The following is a 22,686-nucleotide window of genomic DNA, read 5'->3' on the forward strand; positions in this document are numbered from 1 at the left end:
CAGCTTTTCTCAGATCCGTCGTTGGAGGCAGAGTTGGGGGCGGGGCCATGCCCACTGGCGGCGTGGCTGTGTTCTCCGAAGGTTGGCTAGGGGACGGAGCCCTGCCCTCTGACGTAGGCTGGATCAGGGGTGTAGGTATGTCCTCCGACGGAGGCGTGGTTAAGCTCCCTGAAGTTGCTGGTGTTCCCTTGGGACAGGGCCACCCGGTTTCAGGAGACAGTCTCGGTGTTTTTATGGAGATGGGGGCTGCGGGGCTGGGGCTGAGCCAACCAGCTCTGGGCAGGGGTGGTCTGGGCGTTTCCATGGCGATGAGGGGCGTGGGCTGCCCTGGCTACGGGGGGGGGGGGGGGGGGGGGGTCGGTCTCGGGAACAGCATGGGGTTGAGTCATGGTCACGGGCAGTTGTGAAATGGCGACAGGGCTCGAGTCACTGTAGGAACCCTGAGGAGCAGACACGGAGTAGCATTTGCGCGGTGCCGACACTGGACGCCCCGGCGTCGCTAGGACCCTGCCGCCCCCTTCTGTTTCACTGCGTGGTGGTGTCCCCCTTTGAGGGGGGGGAAGTGCGGGGAATGGCTCTCTCAGGAACAGTGCTGGTGCGTGAGGGGAATTTAAGGTAGCTAAGCCACAAGGAACAGCATGGCTGGCCATTTCTTCCAGCCACGTGCTCTATGGGTTTGGAAAGGCACCTACTCCCCCCAAAAACTCATCTGGTGTGCTTTCCTCACCATATATTTCAGTATTTACCAGTCTTATTAAATCCAAGATAAGTCCCTGTAGCAATGTATCTGAACAACTTAGGCCTCAGTGTGCACCAGCCATAGCACTTGTTCTTATCAGAATTTTCTCAGGGCACTGTGGAATTCATCAAGGTTACTAAGACATTAACTGTGCTAAAATAAGAACAAAGAAGCTGAGAAACCGCATACCAGGATCGCAAGAACTAGTTAACAGAGGACTGTGAAACACCTGGACTGTAACCAATCACAGATGCTGAGAAATGGAGGCAGAGGAGAGAACAAGACAAAAGCACCAATCATGAAGGGTCTACTTAGTAGTGTGTAGAATCTATAAAAGCATGTATAATGTAAACAATAAACGGCTTTTGCTTGATCATATTGGTCAGTTGTACAAGAGTCCTGGATTTCCCACAATAAGTCTCCACGGGTTTATAACTTGTATTGCATTTTCCTCTCCCTTCGAGGCTGCCCTGATGATATATTGACCGGTTCATGCCAAGGTATTAAAGTCAAAAGCAGCTTCTTTAGTTGTGTCTAAACCGTGGTTCTTAGCCCACATCATTAATGCTAATAATGCTTTTTCATCATAGTCTACATCCCATTCCTCAAGAAGAAGTTTCCATACCTTTAGTACTGGGTGGTCCTGTGTAGAAATAAAGTTTGCCATGTCTCCAGTGGGGTTTTTCTTCTATTTTAAGCTTCTCCGGTTTATTTTTTCACATAGCACTTGGGCTGTGACTTGCAGCCTTTGCTGCCACTTTTGGGCTCTCCGTGCCTCTTTCTTTCCAGCTTTTTGCTGTAGGGACAGGCTCAGCAGGCTCTGCCGTGTCTCTCTCTTCTCTCTCTGCTCTACCTGCAGGCCAAAAGTTTGGGCTGCTTGTCATCACACCAGGGTCACCACATGACACGTTGGTGTTCGTATGTCTGAGACTTAACATACAACAGACCTCTTTTGGTCATCAGCCAAACAGCATGTTTTATTGTTTGGGGCTTGCTTTTAAAGGCAATTCAAAGCTCCCAGTTCCTAAACAGCCATTGGTCTCATCCCCATGCCTCCCACACTCTAAACCAGTCAAATGCTTGTATTTTAGGAGACTTGTTATTGGTTGAGACCTCTGTCAGTCAGCCTAGAGACTGGTTTATGGAACTGGGCTGGGTTTCTTATTTGTAAATGGATTATGTTCAGTACAAGTCAGATTGTACTGCAACAATATGGCATCAATTCAGATATAAAAGCTAAAGGAAGGAGGAAGAAGGGGGGCATTTGTTATTTGCAATGTTTGCCTTCTGGAGCAACTGCTACATGTGTTGAAGCCCTGCTTCCTGAGAATTGGCTGGACATCACTCACTGATGGGAAGTAGAGAATAAAATCCCTTTTTTGTTCCCCTTTGTTTGTGTGCGCGAAATCTTTTGCTTTAGTAAACTGCCTTAACCAATGAGTAATTTTCCATCTTATTTTCTCTCCCCTGTCCAGCTGGGAAGGGGGAATGATAGAGTGGCCTGGTGGGTGTTATAAACAAAAATCTGCCAATTTTTTTGGTGAGAAAAAGGTTACCACGGTTGCTGCTGGGGTGCTGCTTGTGTGTTATGGTAATTACTGGTCGTTCTTGTTAATAGTTGGTTTTGTATCAGTAAAAGCCCTAGCTGGGCCGAGTTAATGGCTCTTCTCTGGGACAGTGAAGGGTGGGGACCTCCCCAAACAGTGAGGAGAAGAGACTTAGGAGGGGGGGAGACATGCAAAATAACCCCGAGACCAGCATGCCAAGAGAAGCTACTGCTTCTAGCTTGCTAAAAAAGACCCCCAAACAATGAGCCAACTAAGAGTTGAGGGATTGGAGTGATGTCTGGACGTGAGGAACGGAGTGCTGAGCCTGCAGAGATGCGGAACACCTTCGTAGTCCCTCTCACCCTGAGCACAGGAGTCATCCCGAAACCAGGAGCGGACAGAGCAAAGCAGCGAACAACAACATCTGAAGGGGTCACCATGCCCTAAAGGCTCCCACGAGGACTGGACCCCCAGCTCTGCCCCTAGTGGACAAAGCTGCACATATCCTACTCCTCCTCCTCGTCGCCCTGGGAGAGATGACGGGAGACTGCAGACCCGTCAAGCTGCCCAATCTTGAGCTGATCACTTTTAATAAAGGCATTAAAAGGAGAAAAAAGTCTCCTGCCCTGTTTATTTCAGGGAGGGGCAGGTCCTGCCTGACCAACCAGATCCCCTTTTATTACCAAGTGAACCACCTGGTGGATGAGGGGAAGGCTGTGCATGTTGTCTACCTGGACTTCAGCAAGGCCTTTGACACTGTCTCCCACAGCATACTCCTGGAAAAGCTGGCAGCCTGTGGCTTGGACAGGTGCACTCTTTGCTGGGTTAAGAACTGGCTGGATGGCCAGGCCCAGAGAGTGGTGGGAATGGTGTTGCATCCAGTTGGCAGCCAGTCACTAGTGGTGTTCCCCAGGGATCAGTATTGGACCCAGTCCTGTTTAGTATCTTTATTGATAATCTGGATGAGGGGATCAAGTCTACCATTAGCAAATTTGCAGATGACACCAATTTGCAGGGGGACAGTCAATCTGCTGGAAGGTAGGAGAGCTCTGCAGAGGGACCTGGACAGGCTGGATAGATGGGCTGAATCCAACAATATGAGGTTTAACAAGACCAAGTGCTGGGTCCTGCTCTTTGGTCACACCAACCCCATGCAGAACTACAGGTTGGGGACAGAGTGGCTGGACAGTGGCAAGGCAGATGGGGACATGGGGGTACTGATTGACAGCAGGCTGAACATGAGCCAGCAGTGTGCCCACGTGGCCAAGAAGGCCAATGGCATCTTGGCCGGTATCAGGAATAGTGTGGTCAGCAGGACTAGGGAAGTGATTCTTCCCCTGTACTTGGCACTGGTTAGGCTGCACCTTGAATACTGTGTCCAGTTCTGGGACCCTCAATTTAGGAAGGATGTTGAGATGCTGGAGCATGTCCACAGAAGGGCAACAAGGCTGGTGGAAGGGTCTAGCACACAAGTCCTATGAGGAGCAACTGAGGGAGCTGGGATTGTTTAGCCTGGAGAAAAGCAGGCTCAGGGGAGACCTTATCACTCTCTACAATTACCTGAAAGGGGGTTGTAGCTAGGTGGGGGTTGGGCTCTGCTACCAGGCAGCCAGTGACAGGACAAGAGGACACAGTCTTAACTGCACCAGGGGAAGTTTAGGCTAGATATTAGGAAAAAAATTCTTCACAGAAAGAGTGATTCAGCATTGGAATGGGCTGCCCAGGGAGGTGGTAGTGATGCCTTAGGATTTAGCTTTTATATTTTTCAGATCCTGTACTGCCTTAGTGTATAACTCTAAAACTCCATAGCCTGTCAGCTACTGTTCTCCCATTTTATTCAGACAAAACAATTCCTCTCTAGGCCTGAAACTCAAGGACACCCTACTGTCTCAGGCCCCAAAAAGTATAAACAAAAGTGAGTTGAGGGGAGGGGCAAACTGGGGGTATATGACTTCATTACCTGAAGCTGTAATTGGAGGATTAACCCCTCATATGTAAATGGACCAAAATGATATCTGTCTGAAAAACTCATGACCATTGTCCATCTTGGGTGTAACCTGTTGGAGGCTTTGACTGCCCAAGGTGTACCTATTGAAGGCCTTTAATAAATACCCACTTTTATTCTCTTAATCTTGTCTAGTCCCTGTTCCAGGTAACCACTCCAAGGCATCAGTGGAGTCACCATCCCTGGAGGTGTTTAAGAAAAGACTTGATGTGGCACTTAGTGCCATGGTCTACTTGACAAGGTGGTGTTAGGTCATAGGTTGGACTCAATAATCCCAAAGGTCTTTTCCAATCTAGTTGATTCTGTGTGATTCTGTGATTTCCCTCTCCCTCCCTTAGACTAATGTGGATAGTTTTATTATGTAGGCTCCTGAGGTCCTTGTTCATTGTTATGTGATATGTTTAATACCACTAAATAATACTTTTGGCACATTATGGGGTTTGTGGAATCTAGTGTTGTCCTGGTGTAAGAGAAAACAAATTTTGGGTGATGCAACATTGAAATGTGCCCGAAGCACCTGGTCCCTGGGTGGCAGGATTTGAGCAGGTTCCCAGGGTGGTCATCACCTCCCATTGCCTGGGACTTTCCACCTGAACAGGTCATCAACCCTGATAAACTGACCCATCACCTGATAGAAGCGTGCCTTACCTACCCCAATGAAAACCAGCAGCTTCTCACCCTGTACTGGGGCCTAGCCTGTGCCTATTGAGCCACATTTCAGTACTCTTAGAGGACTGTAGTTGAGGCAGGAGCCCAAACTGCATTTGAGGATACTGTGGCTGAGACAGGGACTCAACAACTACAGTAATTGCCCCAGTAATGTAAAAGTGGACAAAGTGAACAACACATCCATACCATCAATTAGAAAGGGAGGAAGAGGAGGAGAAAGAATCAAGAAAGGAAGCATCTGATCAAGAAGCCAGTCCTTCAACAAGGAAATTGAAGAAAGGAGTGAGACAATTCAAACAGGAAACCAAAGTTACTTGGTCCCTGACCTCATCAGAACTTTGAGACTTGCAAAAACATTACAGCCACTAGCCAGGTGAACAGATTTCTGCCTGGCTGCTTCGATGCTGGGATAACGGGGCCAGCAGTCAGGACTTAGAACGTCATGAAGCCAAACAGCTGGGATCCCTTACTAGAGATCAGGAAATTGAAAGAGGAACTGGAAAAGGGGCAGCAATTTGCAGCCTCTGGAGATGGCTCCTCTCAAGTGTGAGGGCAAGATATACATTTAAAGAAGATCTTGTGAATTCCCCAGGGAAGTGGATCACTGCAGATGAAGGTATCCAGTACTTGAGAGAATTAGCAGTGCTGGAAGTCATCTATAGTAATCTAAAAAGTGACAAGGTCTCTAAAGATCCAGAGGATGTCCCTTGAACACTGGCCATGTGGAGGAAGGTGGTTCAAGTCACCCCTGCATCATATTCTAACAGCTTGGCATCAATGTATTACCTGCAAATAGATACACCAACTGTGGAGAGAGCAGCTTTGTGTCTGAAAAACTTTGAAGAAAATCTTTGTACCTCCTCATCCCTACAGGCCAGTGCTTCAGCTGTCAGGATCTGCCCAAGAGATTGGTCCTCTCCTACCCTGGTCAGAGGGAAAGGAAGCCCTAGGCACATGCCCCATGGTGCACTCTGGTTCTTCCTGTTTGACCAGGAGTTGGATGTAAAGTGGGGTGATGAACCCACCTTTCAGCTAGAAGCCCATATATGTGAACTGAGAGGGAAGAGAGCTGTTAAGAAGGGGTCACTCAATATGACTGTCAGTATAGTTGCTGCAGAGACACAAGAAGGCAATCAGCGATCTCCCACATAGAAGAACTGAAATAATGTCCTTTGATTCTGGTGAGGGGACTTTTGATCTGGTGTTGCAAAGGTCAGACAGTGAACACTCCAGTGAGGAACATGAATGGAGGGTCCCTGTCTTCAGCCAGGAAGAAAAATTGGATGACCAGATATATGGGACTATGTGAGTTCCATGTTCTGGCACGCCAGATTCACAGAAGTATAATGCTTTGGTAGACATTAGTGCACAGTGTGCACTGGTGCCATCAGCATATAGAGCCACAGAACCCATCTGGATCTCTGGAGTGACAGAGGGATGCCCAGAATTGTCTGTATTAGAGGCTGAGCTGAGTGAGAAAAGCACTCCATTGTGACTGGCCCAGAGGCCCCTTGTATCTTTGGCATCAACTCCCTCAGGGGAGGGTACTTCAAGGATCCAAAGGGGTACTGATGGGCTTTTCGTGTAGCCACTGTGAATACAGAGAAGATCAAGCAGTTATCTACCATACCTGACCTCTCAGAATATCCCTTCATTGTGGAAGTGCTGTGAGTTGAAGACCAGCAGGTACCAATTGTTACCAGGACTGTTGCACTGGTGGCAATATCGCACCATCTGAGACTCCCTGGTTCCCATCCATGATCTGAATCATCAGCTGGAGAGCCGAGGAGTGATCAGCAGAACTCACTCACCTTTTAATAGTCCCATATGGCCAGTGCAAAAGTCTGATGGAGGATGGAGGTTAACAGTAGACTATCGTGGCCTGAATGAAATAACACCAGCACTGAGTGCTACTGTAGTAGACATGTTAGAGTCCCAATATGAACTGGAGTTGAAGGCAGTCAAGTGGTGTGCTGCAACTGACATTGATGATGCGTTTTCCTCAACTCCTTTGGCAGCAGAGTGCAGACACAGTTTGCTTTCATGTGGAGGGGTGTCCAATACACCTGGACTCAACTGCCCCAGGGGTGGAAACACGGCCCTACCATCTGTCATGGATGGATCCAGACTGCCCTGGAAATGGGTGATGCCCCTGAACATCTACAATATATTGACAACATAATTGTGTGGGGCAAGAAGGCAAAAGAAGTATTTGGTAAGGGAAAAAGAATAATTTAGATTCTTCGGAAAGCTGAGTTTGCCACAAAGAAAAGCAAGGTCAAGGGACCTGCAAAGAAGATTCAGTTCTTAGGAATAAAATGGCAGAATGGACACCATCATGACCCTATGGATGTGGTCAACAAGATAGCAACTATGTCTCCACCAACTAACAAGAAGGAAACACAAGCTTTCCTAGGCCTTGTGGGGTTCCCGAGAATACACATTCCAGGTTATAGTTGGAAGATGAACCATTTTAAATGGGGCCTTGAACAACAACAGGCCTTTGAGCAGATCAAACAGAATAGCTTGAGCAGTACCTCTTGGGCCTTTTCAGACAAGACCAGCCATGCAAAATATACTCTACACTGCAGCTGGGGAACATGGTCCCACCTGCAGCCTCTGGCAAAGAACATTAGGAGAAACCTGAGGTCGACCATTATGGTTTTAGAGCTGGAGTTATCAAGGATCAGAAGCCCACTATACTCCAACTGAAAAAGAAATATTAGCAGCGTATGAGGGGATTTGAACTGCCTCAGAGGTTGTTGGGACAGAAGTGTGTCTCCTCTTAGCACTGCAATTGCCCATGCTACACTGGATGTTCAGAATAATTAAACATCCCCTCAAAATATCACACAACCAGCGCTACATGGAGTAAGCGTTGATCACACAGTGAGCTCAACTGGAGAAAACTAATTGTCCAGGATTTCGGGAAGAGATTATAGACTGGCCGGAAGGCAGACATTTTGGAGCATTGCCTGAAAAGGTGATTCGTGACAAGAGGCACCACAATATGAATTACTAGAAAACAAAGGAGGTTTTGCACTATTTGCTGATGGATCCTGCTGTGTGATAGGAAACTATGAGAGGTGGAAAGCTGCTGTCTCACATGAGGAATCATTGAGACTGCTGAAGGGGAAGGAGTCAATTCAATCTGCAGAAGCAAAAGCCATCCAATCAGCCTTAGAGATTGCAGAACAAGAAAAGTGGCCTGTACTCTATCTCTATACCAACTCCTGGATAGTGACTAATGCCCTATGGGGGTGGCTGCCGCAATGAAAAAAGACCAATTGGCAGGGCAGAGGTAAACCCATCTGGGCTGCTGCATTGTGGCAAGACATTGCTGCACAGGTAGAAAATATAGCTCCAAAGGTACTTAGATGCTCACATGCCCAAAAGTTGCAACACTGAAGAACATTGAAACAATGAAGTGGTAGATAAGGCTGCAAAATTGAAATAGATCAGGTAGACTTAGACTGAGAATGGAAGGATGAGCTATTTATAGCCTGATGAGCCCATGAAACATTCATAGAATTCACAGAATTCACAGAATTACTAGGTTGGAATAAACCTTAAAGATTATCGAGTCCAACCCATGCCCTAACACCTCAACTCAGCCATGGCATCGAGTGCCATATCCAGTCTTTTTTTAAACACATCCAAGGATGGTGACCTCACCACCTCCCTGGGCAGGCCATTCTTGAACTTTATGACTCTTTCCGTTAAATACTTTTTCCTAATATTCAACCTATAGTTCCCTTGATGCAGCTTGAGACTGTGTCCTTTCATTCTGTCAGTTGCTGCCTGGTGAAAGTGATCAACCCCTACCTAACTACAGCCACCTTTCAGGAAGTTGTAGAGAGTGATAAGGTCACAGATGAGTCTTCTTTTCTCCAGGCTAAAAAACCCCAGGTCCCTCAGTCGTTCCTCATAGGGCTTGTGTTCCAAGCCCCTCACCAACCTAGTTGCCCTCCTCTGGACGCACTCAAGCGTCTCAACATCCTTCCTAAACTGAGAAGCCCAGAACTGGACACAGTATTCAAGGTGCGGCCTCACCAGTGCCGAGTACAGGGGAAGAATGACCTCCCTGCTCCTGCTGGCCATACTATTCCTGATACAGGCCAGGATGCCGTTGGCCTTCTTGGCCACCAGGGCACACTTCTGGCTCATGTTCAGTCGGCTGTCAACCAGCACCTTCAGGTCCTTTTCCACCTGGGCACTGTCCAGCCACACCCCCCCCCCAGCCTATAGCGTTGCAAGGGGTTATTGTGGCCAAAATGCAGGACTCGGCACTTGGATTTATTAAACCTCATCCTATTAGACTCTGCCCATCGCTTCAACCATTCCAAGTCTCTCTGCAGAGCCCTCCTACCCTCCAACAGATCAACACACCATCCCAGCTAAGTGTTGTCTGCAAATTTACTAATGAAAAACTCAATCCTCTCATCCATATAATCAATAAAAATATTGAACAGAACTGGTCCCAACACAGATCCTAGAGGGACACCACTGGTGACTGGCCACCAACTGGATGCAACACCATTCCCCACCACTCTCTGGGCCCGGCCATCCAGCCAGTTCTTAACCCAGTAGAGTGCTCCTGTCTAAGCCGTGGGCTGCCAGCTTTTCCAGGAGTATGCTGTGGGAGACAGTGTCAAAGGCCTTGCTGAAGTCCAGGTAGACAACATGCACAGCCTTCCCCTCATCCACCAGGTGGTTCACTTGGTAATAAAAGGAGATAAGGTTGGTCAAATATGACCTACGCTTCCCAAAACTATGCTGGCTGGGTCTTAAATTCTGGCCATCCTGTAAGTTCTGTGTGATGACACTCAATATAAACTGCTCCATTACCTCACAGGGTACTGAGGTCAGGTTAACTGGCTTATAATTAACAGGATCCTCCTTCCCAGCCTTTTTGTGAATCGGCCAGCTTCCAGTCATCTGGAACCTCACCAGTGAGCCAGGACTGCTAATAAATGATGGAGAGTGGTTTTGAAAGCTCATCTGCCAGCTCCCTCATCACCCTGGGATGGATCCCATCTGGTCCCATGGATTTATGAATATCCAAGTGTCTCAGCAGTTCTCTGACTGCCTCTTCTTGGATAATGGGGGGACCATTCTGCTCCCTGATATCATCGACCAACCCAAGAGGATACTTATCCTGAAGGCAAGTCTTCCCACTAAGAACTGCAACAAAGAAAGTGTTATGCCCCTCTGCCTTCTCCTCATCTGCAGTTACTAAGTTTCCTTCTGCATCTAATAAAGAACAAAGGTTAGTCTTACTCTTCCTTTTACCATTAATATATTTATAAAAACATTTTTTATTATCCTTTGAAAAAGTTGCCATTTTAAGTTCAAACTGAGCTTTGGCCTCCCTAATTTTTCCCAAAATACTATAGCAGCCCTCTTAAATACTTCCTGAGAGACCTGACCCTCTTTACAAAGATAATACATCCTTTTTTTTATTCCTAAGTTCCTCCAAAACCTCCTTGCCCATCCAGGCTGGACATTTGCCTCATCAACTCATCTTTCGGCACATAGGGACAGTCTGTTCCTGTACCCTCAAGATCTCCATTTCGAAGCATCCCCACGCTTCCTGAACTACTTTGTTTTTAAGGACTGCATCCCAAGGAACTCTCTGGATGAGTCTCCTGAATAGGCCAAAGTCTGCCCTCTGAAAGTCCAATGTAAAAGTCTTATTAATGATCCTCCTGATTTCACCAAATATTGAGAATTTTATAATTTCATTATCACTATGCCCCAAGTGGCCTCCAACAACCACATCTCCCACCAACCCATCTCTATTTGCAAATAACTGATCTAACATAGTCCCTCCCTTGGTGGGCTCACCCACCAGCTGCGACAAAAAGTTGTCCTCCACAAACTAAAAATTTCCTGGACTGCCTTTTGTCAGCTGTATTAAGTTCCCAGCAAATGTCTAGTAGGTTGAAATCCCCAACAAGAACAAGGGCTGATGATCCAGAAATGTTCTCTAGCTGCTTATAGAATGAGTTGTCCACCACTTCTTCCTGCTTGGGTGGACTATAACTGACTCCCAGTAGGATGTCAGCCTTGTTGGCCTTCCCCCTAATTCTTACCCATAGGCATTCAACTTCATCGTCATTAGTTTCAATACCTATGGCGTCCAAAGCCTCCGTAATATAAAGGGCCACCCCTCCATCTTTCTCCCTTTCCTGTCTCTCCTGAAGAGCTTATAGCCATTCAGTGCAGTGCTCCAGCTATTTGAGTCGTCCCACCATGTATCCGTGATGGAAATTATATCATAGCTCTGCTGCTACACCATGGCCCCCAGCTCTTCTTGTTACCCATGCTGCATGCATTAGTATACATGCACCTCAGCTGGGCTACTGATTTCACCCCTATCTCAGGCTTACCACCCTTGGGCCTTCTTCCAGACAGCCCAACTTCATCCCCTTCCCCCTTCAAACCTAGTTTAAAGCCCTCTCACAAGTAGAATCTCCTTGGAATAGAGGGCATGGGCTGGGTTTCTGATGTGGTGAGGCCTGGCAAATTGACTACATTGGACCACTGCCATCAATATACCAAGGTAAGAGCTACATACTCCCCATGCTGGAGGGAATAACTGGCTGGCTGGAAACACCCTGTAAGCCATGCTGTTAGAAATGCTACAAAGATTAAAATATTTTGTGGTGTGCTGTAATGTCCCATTTTGGCCTTCCAGGTCACTTTCCCAGGTGTGCCTATACATCTCTCCCTTCCCCCTTGCCCCCATGCTGAGTGAGTCCTGTCAATCAGGCTTAACATTCCAGCAAGGCGTCGTGTGGTTGGTCAAGTTCAAAGGATGCCCCTGTGCCCAGAGGTCATTGGCCTTTCTGGGTGTCATCTTCCCCTGAGACCCTGCCCCTCTCACCTGGTTGGTGGCTCACCTGTACCTCCCCTTCCCCTGTCCCTGAGCTTAAAAAGGTGATCAGAGCATGCGATTGGAGTTCTGTTGGAGCAGTTCCTCATGTTCAGACCTCTGTAACCATGGAATAAACCTCTGGACATTAAACCCTCCAGCAGAATCCTCTCCTTTTTCTCTTCACCATCGCCTGAAGCTATTCCTCCTGAGGTAAACGGGGTTTCCTAACAAGCCTGGACTTGTTCAGTGCCCAGCTGCAACCACCAGCAAGCCAAGGTATCTCTGGGGTGATACACCGCAGTTGCTGCCTTTGGCCCGGCAGCGAGGGTCAGACTAGCCCAGGCACAATCTAACTGGTAATATTGGGAGCCTTTTTTCCAATATTTGGCGTCCCTGAGGCGGGCTAAGCGACTCTGCAGCCCGAGACGGACCCGCAGCATCTCGCAGAAGCTTCTGGCAGCCATGCATCCAGCTGAAAAGGGCTTTGGTTGCAACGCCTCAGCTAGAGACTTTGGGAATATTCCCAGAAGAAGTTTTGTGGACTGTTCGGCACCTGTGGAAAGCCCAGCTCCTTTCTGGTGAGCAGATTTTCCAGAGGGAGGACAGGGTAGCCTCTCTCGCCCATAGAGAGGTCCTGTTCTGGTGAAGAGACCTGCCTGTACCCAGCCAGCTACAGCTTCCATTTCGGGTGAGTATCTCTGCTCTCGGTAGAGCAGGAGCTCAAAAACAGACTCTGCCGTGAGTTCTGTTCCTTTTTGCCTTTGCATTTTTGGCTGCGCAGCCCCACAGACGGGAATTCATTCTAGCTTTTAGCTTTCTGCTGCATGTGTTACTCTCTTTTGAAATTCGCGCCGGAGTGGGAGTGCTCTCTGCCCTTCCCCCCGGCTTTGCAGCGCAGCGTGATCGGCGGGGGGGGCTCTCGGCTCTCTTGCCGCAGGGGACTCTCTTTCTCAGCTCTCTGTGGGGGAAGGGGGGTTCTCTGCACACGCGGCGCGGGGGGGCCCCGGTTTCGGCTTGCCACGTGGCGTGGCTGCTCTCTCTGCTCCGCGGGGGGGCTGCATTCCACGGCGGGGGAGGCTTTGTTTCTGCCTCGGCTCGGCAGGGCGTGCCCTGGTGCTGCTGCCCGGGAATTTTAAAAGCAGTATATACAGCTGCATTGTGAAGCTTTTGTCGGCTCGTTATCGCTTTCCATCTGTGGTTTTTTTACAAATCGGTAGCTGATTTTAGCTTTGTTTTTGGTCAGGCGGGATTTAGTACCTTGCTTTTTACATCTAACATGGGTTTGAAACTCAGCATTGTACAAAAAGGAGTGTTTTATAATATTGTTAGCATTTTAGACAGTGGTAATGTTAAGTTCTCAAAGGGAAAATTGAAACAGTTTATAAGATGGCTTTTCCTCCACTTCCCACAAATCTCCCCTGAAGAAATCCACAATATTCAATTCTGGGATAAAGTTGGGAATGAATTGATAACCTTAGGACAATCTGGCAATGCCCCCTCAGCTAAATTTGTGTTTTGGAGTTTACAAATTCGTACAGCATTGCTCAAACAAAAGGAAATGGAGAAAAAGCCAAATGTAAAGCCATGTACCTCCCTGTTTCTCCCTCTCCTAGCTCTAAAACCCCTAAACCTCTTTCCCCAAAACTTGGTGTTTTAAACAGATCAAACTCATTGGGAAGTCGACGCCCAAAGTCTGTTGAAATGCCTGAGTTGCCCTGTCCACAAGGCCCTGGCCAGGCTGCGTGGAACCTTTCCCAATCCCCTGTGTCCCCTCCTCTGAAACCCACAGCACGTGTCAGCTTTCCACAGAGCAGTGATGCCCAAAATGGCCCCCAGTCCCTAGGGGGTCCACAAGATGGTGGATGCCACGTGGCATCTTCCCAAACCTGGTCTTCTTCTTCCCAAAATCCTCTTAAGCATCCCGAAACTCCAGCCCCATCCCCCTCTCCTCCTGTTCCTCGTGACACCTTCCCCCCTCCCCCTCCCTTTCCTGCAATACCCTCAGCTCCACCCCTCTACTCCTCCCAGGGGGCGTCTGCTGACGTGATGTCACTAGGTGTCCCCGCCCCCTGCTTGCCCCCTGACCCCGCCCCCTGTTCCCACGGTTTCCCCGCCCCTTGCCAGGCCCCTGTCCCCGGCCCCTGTACCCGTTGCGTCTCCGCCCCCTCCCCGAGTTCCCACGGTGGGGACACACCCACTGCCATTCCCCAAACCTGTATCTGTGATCCCAATGCTTCTGTTTCAAGGGATACAGAGCAGGGAACAGCAGATTCAATGCATAGTCCCATGTTGTCACTGGCTCCTGTTACCTTTCAGCCTGCAGCTCAGGGGGGAGCAGCTCCAACTGCTAATTGGAGTTCTTTTGGACGACAATTGATTAAAGAGATCTGTAAATCTCATAAAGAATATGGTCCACACAGTCCATATTTCCGTGGCCTTTTAAATTCTGAATTGAGTAGGACTGTAGTGATTCCACATGATTTAAAACAGCTTTTTTCCTGTCTCATGACCTCCACGGAATTCAAATTATGGGAAATAGCATGGAAAAAAATGCTGAATTATGCTCTCACAGGCTTGCATTCTGATCCAAACACAGCCAAAGACAACAGTGGTAACCCTATCTACATTGAGCACCTCTGTGGTGAGGGCCATTGGTCTTCTCCCTCAATCCAAGCTACTGCAATTCCTGCAGAAACACTCGAAAAAGTAAAGGAAGCAGCTGAAAAAGCGTTCTTTTCCCTACAACCTGAGGGGCCTTTTGAGCCTTATAGTGAAATTAAACAACTACCATCAGAGCCTTTTTTGAAATTTGTAGAAAGGTTAACTAGAGCTATTGAAATACAAGTTAAAAAAGAGAATGCTAGGGAAGCAATTTTAGAAGAAATGGCATTTACAAATGCAAATAAACAGTGTCAAGCGGCAATCCTGAGCCTTCCTATCGAACCGCCTCCAACGTTAAAAGATATGCTCCTAGTGTGTAACAGGAAAGTGCCTCTGATGAGTGTGGCTGAAGACACCAGACCAAGGCTGCTGCCAAGACCACCTCAGCGTGTCGCCGTTGCCAGCCCTGCGCCTTTTCCCTCAGCACAGCAGTACCCTGGGCAGCAGCGGAGACCAGCAATGGCTGAGCCCACAAAACCATGCCTGCTTTGTAACAACCTAGGGCACTGGAGTAACCAGTGCCCCCTGAAAAGGGAATTTGATGAATTTCGAAATGGCAGGGGAGGAGAACTACAAGCCCTCCCTGGGGATCAACAACAACAAAAAAACTGAAAGGAGAGCGCCGGCCTGCCAGGCGTGCAGACACAAAAGGAGCAGGCCAAGGGAAGAAGGGTAGCAAAACAAATCAAGCGCGCGATAATATTAATGTTTGTGTAAGTGAAGCAGGTGCTTCAAAGACTGTGTATGATTTAAGTGATCCTGTGTTAACCACGTCTTCTGTCAATGAGCCTTACAGGTTGCAGCTGACTGAGTCACTCCATCTGGAGGACACTGATTGGCATTTTGTGTCTGTAAATCCTGAACAGAAAGGTACTTGGAACCGGATTCGTTGTAAGTACATCGTCATTGGGGACACCAAACACACACCACAAGAGATCAGAATTGCTCCAGGAATGACAACATCAGATCCTGAGCAATTTGTTCTCGGCCTGCATTGTTTCCACCCACCCCTGTTTCTTCCCAAGGGACAAATTGTTGCACAAGCTATCCCTTTGCCATCTTTACCTGAAAGTACTGAAAAACAAGGGCCCACAGTCGCCCGGGTCCAAGTTATTGGAAAAGACAAACCCAAATTATGGTGTAATGTCAGTGGGGGTGGGGAGTCAAAACGTATTGAGATGCTTGTAGACACGGGTGCAGACTGCACAGTGATTCCAGTACAAGACTGGCCAGCACATTGGTCTTTGCAAAATGTTGCCGGTCATCTTCGAGGTGTAGGAGGCCTGCAATTGGCAAGACAATCCAAAAGCATTATTCAATTTGAGGGACCAAACGGACAATTGGCAAATATCCGTCCATTTGTGTTAGATTATTCAGAACCTTTGTTAGGGAGAGATTTAATGGCCCAGTGGGGTGTCACAATTGATATTCCAGACTCTCCACAGCATATTTGTACAGCAGTCTTTGAACAACAGCACCCCACCCAAAAACTGAAGTGGAAAACAGACAAACCAGTTCAGGTAAAACAGTGGCCGCTAAGTAAACAAAAAATAAAAGTGCTTCAGGAACTAGTGGAAGAGCAATTAAAAAAGGGCCACATTGTGGAGACCATGTCCCCATGGAACTCTCCAGTGTTTGTCATCCAAAAAGCTGACAAAAAGAGATGGCGACTCCTCTGCGACCTCCGACAAATTAATAATGTAATTGAAGATATGGGTTCTCCCCAACCTGGTATGCCATCCCCAACAATGCTTCCCCAAGATTGGAAATTGGCTGTTATTGATATTAAGGATTGTTTTTTCCAAATCCCCTTGCACCCTGACGATGCACCGCGTTTTGCATTCTCAGTTCCTTCTATTAATATGGAATCCCCTATGAAAAGGTACCATTGGACCGTTCTTCCTCAGGGATTAAAGGTATCTCCAGCTATCTGTCAGTGGTATGTCTCCTCCCTGCTTTCCCCAGTACATGCAGCCGCAGAGAAGGCCATCATCTATCATTATATGGATGATATCCTTGTGTGTGCCCCCAATGATGATTTACTCACGCATGCGCTTGACCTAACGATCGATGCATTGATTGTTGCAGGGTTCGAGCTCCAAGAAAAGAAAATTCAAAAGATGCCACCTTGGAAGTATTTGGGCTTAGAAATTGGAAATAGGACCATTGTTCCTCAAAAACTAGAAATCAATCCAAGGATCAAGACCCTTGCGGATGTCCACAAGTTGTGTGGGTCTTTGAATTGGGTAAGACCATGGCTCGGTCTGACTAATGAAGACCTTGCCCCTCTTTACAATTTATTGAAAGGGGGAGAGGACCCAGGTGCTCCTAGGTCTGTTACCCCAGAGGCACGGAAAGCTCTAGAAAAGGTTCAGATTGCAATGTCCACAAGACAGGCCAACCGATGCCGGCCTGACCTGCCATTCAAATTTATCATCCTAGGTAAGTTGCCACACCTCCATGGAATTATTTTCCAGTGGGAGGAAAAACAAACACCTAAGGCAAAGAACACACCAAAAAAGGACTGGGACCAGAGGGACCCTCTCTTGATCATAGAATGGGTTTTCCTCAGTCACAAAAGGTCCAAGAGACTGACAAAGCCTCAGGAGCTGGTAGCGGAACTGATCCAGAAAGCAAGGACCCGGATCAGGGAGTTAGCAGGATGTGATTTTAAGTGCATTCACATTCCAGTTGAGTTAAAATCAGGTCAAAATACTATGAAAATACTGGAACAATTGTTTCAAGAAAATGAAGTGTTGCAGTTTGCTCTGGATTCCTACTCAGGACAAATTTCGGTAGCGCGGCCCGCTCACAAATTGTTCGAACAAGATGTTCAATTTACCTTAAAACTGAGAAGTGCTCTAAGTAGGAGACCTTTAAAAAGGGCTCTAACTGTCTTCACAGATGCATCCGGGAGGTCCCACAAGTCCGTTATGACTTGGAAGTATCCTCAAACCCAGCAGTGGGAGACAGACATTGCTGAGGTGGAAGGTTCACCTCAGGTTGCTGAATTGGCTGCGGTTGTTAGGGCCTTTGAAAGGTTCTCAGAACCATTTAATCTGATTACAGACTCTGCATATGTGGCAGGAGTAGTATCCAGGGCAGATCAAGCAATACTGCAAGATGTGTCTAACATCGCACTTTTCGAATTGCTCTCAAAACTGGTAAAGTTAGTCACTCACCGAGAGCAACCATTTTATGTGATGCATGTCAGGTCACACACTGACTTGCCAGGGTTTATCGCTGAAGGCAACAGAAGGGCAGATGCTCTTGCTGCACCTGCAGTGATGGCCACTCTCCCAAATGTTTTTGAACAGGCAAAAATCAGCCACCAGCTTTTCCACCAAAATGCACCTGGCCTGGTTCGTCAGTTTCACATCACTCGAGAACAGGCCAAAGCGATTGTGGCCACATGCCCAAATTGCCAACAACATGCACTCCCTACAGTGAGTACGGGAGCAAACCCAAGGGGACTGAACAGTTGTGAACTGTGGCAAACAGATGTAACACACATACAGTCTTTTGGACGGCAGAAATATGTTCATGTTAGTGTAGATACCTTTTCTGGAGCGGTCTATGCTTCTGCCCACACAGGAGAATCATCTATTGATGCTATTAAGCACCTCTTACAGGCTTTTTCTTTCATGGGCATCCCCAAGGAGCTGAAAACTGATAATGGGCCTGCTTACAAATCCAAGGAATTCGGGAGCTTCCTGCAGCAATGGGGAGTAGAGCACAAAACTGGCATCCCCTACTCCCCTACAGGTCAAGCCATTGTAGAAAGAACTCACTGTGATATTAAAAGGGTCCTGGACCAGCAACAACAGGTTCTGAAGGTGGAACCTCCCCACATCCGGTTATCCAGGGCGCTATTCACAATCAATTTTCGGAATTGTTCTTTTGACAGCCTGAACCCACCCATCCTACGCCACTTTGGGGAGAGCAATCATAGGTTAATGAAAGAAAAACCTCCAGTTTTAGTAAAGGACCCTGAGACTTGGAAAATGGTGGGACCCTACAAATTGGTTACTTGGGGACGTGGATATGCCTGTGTGTCCACCCCCTCTGGTTTAAGGTGGGTTCCTTCCAAATGGGTAAAGCCCTATGTTCCCAAGGTCTCAGAGAAATCTACAGAAGCACCCCAGGTTGCTCATGCTGCCTGGAGAAGAAAACGCCGCACGCGTTCTCTGAAGGAAATTCCATTTAAGCCTCCTATCTGGAATAGTTTATAATATATGTTTGTTTCAAGTTTTTGTACCAGTTTAGATCCCACTACTCGTGTGTAGCCTCGAGACGCCATGAGACCGAGCCTGCTTCTCGTCCTACTCGTGATCATCCCACCTGTGACCTCTTGCATAGTGCCGCAGCCCAAACCACATATGGACTACCTTGACAAAGGCTCTCAGACATCAACAGAGAAACTGACAACTGGCTGAATGGACTGTTCAAAGGCTGGGGACTCTCGGGCCGGTTGGGATCTATTCTGAAAATTGTGTTTTTAGTGCTGTTTATTTTAGTTATAGTTATTGTAGTTTTTAGCATTGTTTTTGGACTAATCAAACGCATGGTGCTCAAGTTAATTTCAAGCTCATCTCCCCCTCCTGAAGTCTACCATTTGGAAGCCCTCAGTGCTCCAATGGATGACCTGGAAGCCTCAGTGGAAAACACTGACCCTCCTGTACAGGAAGAACTGATTTACCAACCATGGTTTGGCAATCATTCTGCACCACAAACACAGTCCTCTTCTTTTTAAACAAAATTGGGGGGTGATGTTGTGGTGTGCTGTAATGTCCCATTTTGGCCTTCCAGGTCACTTTCCCAGGTGTGCCTATACATCTCTCCCTTCCCCCTTGCCCCCATGCTGAGTGAGTCCTGTCAATCAGGCTTAACATTCCAGCAAGGCGTCGTGTGGTTGGTCAAGTTCAAAGGATGCCCCTGTGCCCAGAGGTCATTGGCCTTTCTGGGTGTCATCTTCCCCTGAGACCCTGCCCCTCTCACCTGGTTGGTGGCTCACCTGTACCTCCCCTTCCCCTGTCCCTGAGCTTAAAAAGGTGATCAGAGCATGCGGTTGGAGTTCTGTTGGAGCAGTTCCTCACGTTCAGACCTCTGTAACCATGGAATAAACCTCTGGACATTAAACCCTCCAGCAGAATCCTCTCCTTTTTCTCTTCACCATCGCCTGAAGCTATTCCTCCTGAGGTAACGGGGTTCCTTACAAGCCTGGACTTGTTCAGTGCCCAGCTGCAACCACCAGCAAGCCAAGGTATCTCTGGGGTGATACACCGCAGTTGCTGCCTTTGGCCCGGCAGCGAGGGTCAGACTAGCCCAGGCACAATCTAACTGGTAATATTGGGAGCCTTTTCCCAATAATATTTTATGTAGCTTTAGTCAGTTTTGCTCACTCTTGCCATGGGGGAAGGGCATTGAAATTTCTTTTCAAGGGATTGGTCCACCAGGTGAGGTCTGATGAGCTTAACATCTCAACAGACTGGAAGTAGCACAGAAGATACACAAAAGATAATGACCATCAAGGACTATTATGATCACCAACTCCACATATGACCAATGGCATAGTCAGAGACACCTGATCTGGGAAAAGAGAGATAAGAATGAGGACCTAATTAGCATGGAGGCAGAGATCGGTAGCCAATAGGAAATCAAAAACTTAATAACTTGGGAGCAATGAACATTGAACCAATGGATTTCTATGGGTTTTGACTGTATAAGTATCTGAAAAATCTATTAAAATTGGAATGGGAAAATAATATCTATCTGTAAAAGGATGGGAGATAGTAAATGAAAATGTATAAATCTGTATGTTTGGTATAGAGATGGTTTTAAAATGTAGATTGTGTTGTAAGAGTTGGTAAGAAGGGATTTCAGTAATGAGTATTAAATACAATGGAATAGTTAAGATATATATGTTTTGAATTATGTGAGATATGAGTATGACACAAATGGTATGGAATAAGGGGTGGAGTGGAATAATACTGGAATGGAATAATATTGGGTCTACCTGAGCTGGAGTTCATTTTCCCATAGCAGCCCTCCGAGTGCTGTGCTTTACCTTGGTAGCTGGAAAGGTACTGATAACACACCAGTGTTTTGGCTACTGCTGAGCAGTGCTGGAACAGTATCAGCACTGTCTCTTCACCATTCTGCCATCCATCAGTAGGTTGGGGGAGGGCAATATCCTGGCAGGGGACACAACCAGGTCAGCTAACCCAAATTAACCAAAGAGATATTCCATACCATATGACATCAGCTCAGATATAAAAGATAAAGGAGGGAAGAAGAACTGGAGGGCATTCATTATTTTACAATGCTTTCCAGACCAATCGCTACACATGCTGAATCCCTGCTTCCCGGGAAGCAACTAGACATTGCTCGCTAATGGAAAATAGAGAATAAAATCCTTTTTTTTTCTCTTTGTGTGTGTGCAACCTTTTGCTTTTGCTTTAGTAAACTGTCTTATCTCAGCCTATGAGTCATTTTCCATCTTATTTTCTCTCCCTTGTCCAGCTGAGAAGGGGGAATGATAGAGTGGCTTGGTGGGCACCTGGCATCCAGCAAAGGTCAACCCACCACATCATTGGTAGCTGAGTTAGTTCCAGGAATTTTTTAATTGAAGGGTTTAGCACACTCTACTAGCTCAGGTATTAATGCTTCTCTCAGGACACAAGAATGTTGAACAGATGGTGTGAGGCAGGCTTACACTGCTTTCCTAGGACACAACTGTTCAAAATGTCAGGTGAAAAAGCAGGAGATGCTCTCTGAAGGTTTCACTGAAAATCCCTTCCAGCATGCAAGAGGAAGAATATTTTGGCAGGATATGGAAACCATACAGCTACATAATCCTCAGTCTGTATCAATCTACTCACAGTGCTATGACCTGAAGATAGATTTAAAGTTCTATAATGCCTACCATTTAGACACTTTAAGATGCCTATAAAACCAATTATTCATCACCAATAGCATTCTGACATGAGTAGTTTGCAGGATTGCTATAGCAGTATCTACCACAGATGAGAGTCTTCACTGAAGTTAACTCCAGAGGATCGTGGGGTCTCAATGCCAGATGAGGTGGAAGTGCAGATGGGGCCTGGGGCCAGACAGCAGATGTTGGCCTCTCCAGGCCCCACAGGCTTGCTGCCTCCTGCAGCCCTCTGTGAGATGACTTACAAGTTCTCAGAGCCACCATTATATCAGCAGTCACTGTCTTGGTTTGAAAAGACAGGTGTCTGCTAAGGAAGGCAGGAGGTTTCCTTGAAATAAAAATGTTCACCCCCTCCCTTTGAATTATTATAATTTTGAAATTAAGGGCCTCTCAGGCAAAGATATGGGAATAGGAATAACAGTTCTTTACCAGGAAAATTAAAAATACAAATGCAATAGTACAAGAAACCAGAAAACAAACCACTGACGGAGTCAGAACACAACCTGACACCCTGTTGGTCAGGGTGTTGGTAGCAGTGTGAATAAATGGTGGCTGCTGTCCTCCTGGAGTGGCAGATGTGGTTCTGTGGAAGCAGTGATCCTGTAGAAGGGAGTAGTTTTCCTCTGAAGATCCAGTGGTGGTGTAGATGGGCCTGATCTTCCTCTGGGAATCCAGTGGAGAAGACAGCTGCTCCTCTGGGAATCCAGTGGGAAAAGGCTGTCTCTGTTGTTCCAAATGTCTGATTATATCTGGGTAGGAATGCTTGGCTCCTCCCCCTGGGCAGAGCATCTCATAATGGGATGATGTGATTTTTATCAGTCATGCAGTGACACTCAGTGGCCCATTAACAGAAGATATCTTCCAGGTGGGAGGATTGTTTGTGGAAGGGATAAAGAAAACTGCCCAATTAACAGAAGATAACTGCTCCACCTCTAACAGATGGGAATAGAATACACACCCCCATTTCCAGCCTAAGACAGTCCTTCACAACTTTAAATCTCTTCAAGCAGTCCACGCTTAGCATCATGAAGAAAATGTTTTCAAGCTAGGGAGTGCTTCTTCCTAAAAAACTTTTATATAAAATAATTCTCCTTCTGAACTTGCTATGTAGTTGTACCATGATCCAATCATGGACTTGATAGCCCAGTGTTACACTCTGAACACCACTCATATATGCACTGAACTAAGGGCTTCTTCAAATTGATTAGCAGACATTAAGTCAAATGGTATCTGTTCACTCTGGTCTTA

At 47.1% G+C, this 22,686-nt stretch overlaps 1 protein-coding gene and 1 long non-coding RNA gene across 2 annotated transcripts in view; both read right to left on the reverse strand.

The window, feature by feature from the left end:
- LOC134431491 (uncharacterized) overlaps nucleotides 1-22,686 on the reverse strand; it is a 449,031-nt gene that overhangs the window by 17,686 nt on the left and 408,659 nt on the right. The gene's annotated exons all lie outside the window — the stretch shown is intronic.
- LOC134431413 (ubiquitin-conjugating enzyme E2 R2-like) overlaps nucleotides 1-22,686 on the reverse strand; it is a 35,627-nt gene that overhangs the window by 12,318 nt on the left and 623 nt on the right. The gene's annotated exons all lie outside the window — the stretch shown is intronic.

This window comes from Melospiza melodia, chromosome W, assembly GCF_035770615.1.
Source record: "Melospiza melodia melodia isolate bMelMel2 chromosome W, bMelMel2.pri, whole genome shotgun sequence".
Taxonomy (NCBI): Eukaryota; Metazoa; Chordata; class Aves; order Passeriformes; family Passerellidae; genus Melospiza; species Melospiza melodia.